Raw genomic sequence first — 6,000 nt, 5'->3', positions numbered from 1 at the left:
TAGCCTCAGGGAGTTTCCCTGGCACACACTGCCACATGGACAGAAGGGAGGATGGGTACCCCCGGCCATTGGGATCCTGGGGATTAGCACCTATGAGATCCCATGTACAAGAATTCTGTCTAGTAGGGGGAGTCTTCACTGGGCAGCTACTAACCCATTTATGTTTTCTCCCATGCAGAAATCTGATGCTAGATAGAAGGGCAAGGGTGGGTGGGGGGCATGGAAAAAGAGAAACAGAGGAAAAGAAGCAGAGGAGGAGAGAGAAGCTTGTTCCTGCAACTGGCAGAGTCAACCAGGGGGAGAATCAGAGTTGCCTACTTCTGAGGGAGAGAAGACTGAGCAGGTCACCAGGATGGCTTTTGAATTCCAAACCAGCAAGGAACCTTTATTGATTTACTTTTGGGTTCCTCATGGGGTCTTACTCTGCAGTGCAGAAACGCTTTCTTGCCTTCCTTTGTATATTTACAATCTTAAACTCGAACACTGCAAGCAACATAAGATGTGGCTTATTTGCAATGGGGAAGTGCCTAAATGATACATTATGATGTTGCAACTTAATATATGTTAAGATGATCTGGGAAATGAAACAGAGATGGTAGAGAGTGTTCGAGCTTTGCTTTCCTAAGAGAACAAGTATGAATCACAAGTGTAAGGATTATAAAGAAATACACCTGATTAATTGTTTCTTAGTACCTTTATCCCTAAATATTTATTCAATACCACATGTAAGGCACTGTTCTAAGTTTGGGGAGAAGCCAGACATGGCCTTATCACGTGCATCTTGATATGTCTCGATGTTTTCATGCCTTTAAATTAGATTCTTTTGTCTCTTTTTCTCCTGGATTCCACATCTGTCCCTCTTTCCTTTGCCCCCTCCCCCACCATTTTCCTCTCTTCTTTCCAGTTTCCTCAGCCAGATTAACTTTTTGTCCCCCCCCCCCGGATTTGATTACTTTCCCCACCTTCAGCTCTAGCTCTCTCTAATTGCTCTCAACTATGAGCAGTCCTCTGTAGGATTTAACTAGAAGTAGGTGCCCATATAATTCCTCAGAATGGACTCACCCAGTAAACATTTGGAAAATGAACAAAACGAATTTGCCTTTCTCTTGCACTTCCTTGGAAGCGATGAAGTTAGTCGTGACTGAGATAAAGGAGGACCCATTGAAAAAGGCTAAATGTGGGTGATCATGAAACTTACTACTGAAAACCCTTCAGTGGCTCCACATGAGCCCGTGTGATGGTCTGTCATGGAAGAGGTGGTTGTATGTATTTCTCTACACAGGAACTGTGGTGATCTTCAGGGAAGAGGCAAAGCCTTATTCATCTCTCTATTTGTATTCCCACTGTGCCTTGCATGCAATAGGCACATAATAAATGACCCTAGAGTCTAATTTGAACAGAGTGGGATGAGTGGCTCATGTCAAGCACTACATGGTTCAACACTGTAGGTTCAGAAGTCAGTTGCAGTCTTTGAGTAGCACCTTCTAAAAAAAAAAAACCTCCTTTTATCTTATGAAGTTTCAGGCAGCTGATGATATTCACTGAGGAAACCATGATTAAGGCTCAGGAAGCAGAAAAGGAAGATAAGACACAATTTAACATAATGAGTCCGGATGGGTGGGTCTGATGTTAAGGACTTCTGATGTCAGACCAACCTGACTCATGAACTAGTCTTCTGAGTAACATCCTTTTACTTCCCAATCTTTATACACTCAAAAATATTTTACCTTGATTCCACTTTCTCACACCAACTCCTGGACCTTGTGATGCTTTTTTGAGAGTCTAGAGAAGAACGCACTCCTCGGAGCTCCCAAACTGGCTGTAAGGTACCCTCTCACAGAATTAGAAGAGACTCACATTCTTCTGGGGCGCCTGGGTGGCTCAGCTGGTTGAGTGTCTGACTCTTGGTTTTGGCTCAGGTCATGATCTCAGGGTTGTGAGATTGAGCCCCACGTCGGGCTCCATGCTCAGTGCTGACTCAGCTTGACATTCTCTTTCCCTCTGCCTCCCCCCTCCTCACTCTTGTTCTCTCCTCTCTCTCTCTCAAATAAATAAATCTTAAAAAAAAAAAAAAAGAGACACTCACATTATTCTGGATGGCATTCTAGCCTCCAAATGGCAAATTTCTACCCAGTCATATTCTAAAAGGGAAAAGATAAACATCATGAAGTGAGCCTACAGATAGAAGATAAAATCAAGAGAATAAGTCAAACACTCGCATACTTCTAAATCCATCCTCCCTCCCCAGTGACAGACCTTATTTGCTTGATATCATAAATAATGAGCTTCCTGCTCATCAGAGAGCTGCCATGTCCTTGGTTCTACTGCCTGCAACTGTCAATTCCTGGGAGCTTTGCAAGACTGTGAGAATATAAAGCAGGGCCCTTTGGGAATTATTTCTATGTGCTTTTGGACACGGATAAAAACATTAAAAGAATGAACAAACTACATGACTGGGGTTGGGAGGGGGATCCTGAGTTAGCTGTGAGGGGTGTTCTATTCTTTATTTCTTCATAAACCTAAAAACAGGGATCATTCATTCATTCAGCAAACATGACTGAGCTCCCATTATTGCCAGGGACTGCTCTAGGCACTAGAGAGACACTGCTGAACAAAACAGGAAAGAAGAAAATTTCCTCCCTCATGGAATTTACATTCTAGTGGGGAAAGTTCCTCCTGTCATCCTTCCTTTCACCCTGTGAGCAAGAGACAAGCTCGTCACATAAACCTGAGGAAGGAAGAAAAGATTTATTCCCAGCTTGTCTCTGCTTTTGTCATTCTTTCTTCTCAAGTATCCCAGAGCCCTGTGATTTTCATGAAGACCCCTCCTGTAAATAAGGAACTGAGAAAGTAATGCCCACTATTTGCAGTTTCAAGAAAGGACGTGGAAAGGGCAGGACCAACTCTTGGATGAATCCAAGTCATTATTTCATGCCAGAGCCAGAATCTTATTTTTCCCTACTTCAGTGGAGGATGGTGTTCCTTTGTTCCTATGGGTAGCTGGGTTCAAGATCTGAGGCTCATCCTTGGTGTCTTTCTCTTTTTACCTCCAAATCCAACCAATGGTCAAGACCTGTGGACACCACATCCCATATCTTGCTTATTCTCCCATCCTACCCACATCAATGGCCAACTTTCTCACCTGTGTTATTGTAATAATCCCCTAACTCCTGTCTCTCTCCTCTCAAATTCATCCTCTGCAGTGTTGTTCGAGTTCCCATCCAAGAACCAGCTTTAATCATGCCACTTCCTTGCCTTTTAAAAACTTTCATTGGCTCCCTACTTTATAGGTCTCCTGATGCTCTCCCAGCTCTGTCCTAAACATCTTTAAAAATGTTTACTTCCGGGGTGCCTGGGTGGCTCAGTTGTTAAGAGTCTGCCTTCAGCTCAGGTCATGATCCAGGGGTCCTGGGATCGAGCCCCGCATCGGGCTCCCTGCTCTGTGGGAAGCCTGCTTCTCCCTCTCCCACTCCCCCTGCTTGTGTTCCCTCTCTCGCTGTCTATCTGTCTGTCAAAAAATAAATAAAATCTAAAAAAAAAAAGTTTATTTCTAATGTTGATTTTTTATTTATCCTAAGCTCCTGCCTGAGGAGCTGACATACCTTTCCTGGTGTATGTTCCATGCTTTCTACTGGCTAAACCTTTACCCCCATTCTTCCTTCCATTTGGAATTCCCCATTTCTATGGATGCCATTAAAAATTCTACACATTAGGGCGCCTGGGTGGTGCAGTTGGTTGAGCGTCCAACTCTTGATTTCAGCTCAGGTCATGATCTCAGGATTGTGAGATCAAGCCCTGCGTCAGGCTCTGTGCTGAGCGTGGAGTCTGCTTGAGTTTCTCTTTCTCTGCCCCTCCCACAGCTCACACGCTCTCTTTCTTTCTCTCTCAAATAAATAAATCTTTTTTTAAAGTGCTACACATTAAGATAAAGTCTCAATGCCACTTCCTTCCTGAAGTCTTTTCTGACTAACTTTGTTTCCGTCCCTCGGCAGCTCTGCCTTTTGTTTCTCCTCCTCCATACTGGTCAAGTTCCTGAGCCGGGGTCCATGATTGCTCCTTCTTTGTGTCCTTCCTCTTGCTTTCTTTCTATATGGCAGGTGCTCTGCAAATACTTGCTGGATTATGGAATCATCGGTATTTGAAGCACATGGGTGGATGGGTTGGCAAGGTGGGGGCAGTGTATTTTTTGGTCGGGGTCAGGTAGGTTGGAGGGACCTGTGTTTTCTGTCAGGGAGGCTTTAGAGGTCACTTTTTACTGGGTTTGGGGTCAGCCATGGGTGAAAGATGTCCAGTGGCAAATGAGGCAAAGAGTTCTGTGTCCATGGAGATAAGGGGACAATCCTTTGCTGTACCCCTGATCTATGGAGAACTGGAAAATAACCGGTACCGGGTAATGTTATCTGAGATTTCCCCTGGGGTTTGCCAAAAGACTAGCGGAGAGAGAGAACTCATGTTTTTTGGATGTCTAGAATGTGCGGTGCAGGCACCACATTTGGTTCTTTACACACAATAATAGCAATAATGAACACTTTTAAAAAATATATTCCTTTATTTATTTATTTATTTATTTATTTATTTATTTATTTATTTATTTATTTATTTATTTATTTATTTATTTATTGGAGAGGGAGAAAGAGAGAGAGAGAGAATCCCAAGCAGACTCCATGCCCAGCACAGAGCTTGATGCAGGGCTCAGTCCCACAACCCTGAGATCATGACCTGAGCTGAAATCAAAAGTCAGATGGTCAACTGACTGAGCCACCCAGGCGCCCCAATAATGAACACTTTTGAGTGGTTATTCTGTGCCAGACACTGCTGTCAGCTCTTTATGTGTGTGAACTCACTTCATTTTCATTATGATACCAAAAGTAGCTGTTATTATTATGAGGAAATTGAAGAACAGAGAGGGTAATTAACTTGTCCAAAGTCACACAGCTGATAAAAAGCCATTCTGAACACAGGGAGTCTGATGCCAAAGAGCAGCTCTTAACACCACTGCTGTGCTGAATTTCATTCAATCCTTGCAACCACCTGTAAGGCAGATAGTATTACCTTCATTTTACAGGTGAGAAAATGGAATCTTCGAGAGGTTAAACAACTTTCCCATAGATACACATGCTGTAAATGATTCACCTGGGATTCCAGTTCTGTTTTCTCAATTGCCACAGTGGCACTCACGAGGTACTATTTTTTTTCCAGTGCGGTTGGTAACCAATCATTAACCTCTTTTGAGAAGAGTCATGAAGCCTGGAAGAATTATTCCAGGCCAATGCCCAGCAAACAACTCTCTAGAACTAGGCAGAAAGGCTTCTTTCAGAAGAAATCCTTATGCCCTCTTCTTTTATGCTTATTATAGTGACAATGATTCAAGCGCGGTAGATTCCCTGGAAATGAGTGTCAGATTTGGGGTTAATGGCTTGACATGCACAATTGGGTCAGTGAGTGACCTCATTGGCCGTGAATTCCCAGGAAATACCCTGAGAGTTGATCATAGTTGTTCAGAGAAGGATATTCCCTTTCCCACTTTCTTAACACACATTCCCAGACGACTTCAGAAAGTGGACTTAATTCATTTATCAAACTGGGAAATGCTCTGTAACTTCTGCCGCATTATGTACTTATCTCCTGGTATTGTGTCCCGGATGAGATAACACTCCTAAGCGAGCACTTCTGTGCAGGCTGGATTTCTACGAGGCAGCACAGCTGATGGCAATGCCATGTACATGCAGAAATGTCCATTATTCCCCATGTAATTAATGAAATGACCTCTTTTATTCATTCAGCATCTCTGGAATTATTTTCAAACATAAATTCTCCTCTGTTGGGAAGGCTCACATGTGGCTCTGATTAAAGATGGTAGATGAGGGGCGCCTGGGTGGCTCAGTTGTTAAGCGTCTGCCTTCGGCTCAGGTCATGATCCCAGGGTCCTGGGATCGGACCCTATGTCGGGCTCCCTGCTCCGCGGGAAGCCTGCTTCCCCCGCTCCCACTCCCCCTGCTT

General features: G+C 43.8%; 1 long non-coding RNA gene across 6 annotated transcripts in view; it reads left to right on the top strand.

The window, feature by feature from the left end:
• Window positions 1-1,527: 1,527 nt before the first annotated feature.
• LOC118019074 overlaps window positions 1,528-6,000 on the top strand; it is a 162,177-nt gene continuing 157,704 nt past the window's right edge. For 5 of the 6 annotated variants that reach the window (XR_004681555.1, XR_004681559.1, XR_004681556.1 and 2 more), the window contains exon 1: window positions 1,528-1,826. This is a non-coding gene — a long non-coding RNA (uncharacterized LOC118019074). The remainder of the gene's footprint in view (window positions 1,827-6,000) is intronic. The other variant, XR_004681558.1, reaches the window with a different exon arrangement.

Source organism: Mirounga leonina, unplaced genomic scaffold (genome assembly GCF_011800145.1).
Source record: "Mirounga leonina isolate KUSES-001 unplaced genomic scaffold, KU_Mleo_1.0 Mir_173, whole genome shotgun sequence".
In the NCBI taxonomy this organism is placed as follows: domain Eukaryota; kingdom Metazoa; phylum Chordata; class Mammalia; order Carnivora; family Phocidae; genus Mirounga; species Mirounga leonina.
The sequence above is the reverse complement of the archived record's forward strand: the minus strand, read 5'-3'. Positions and strand labels throughout refer to the sequence as shown.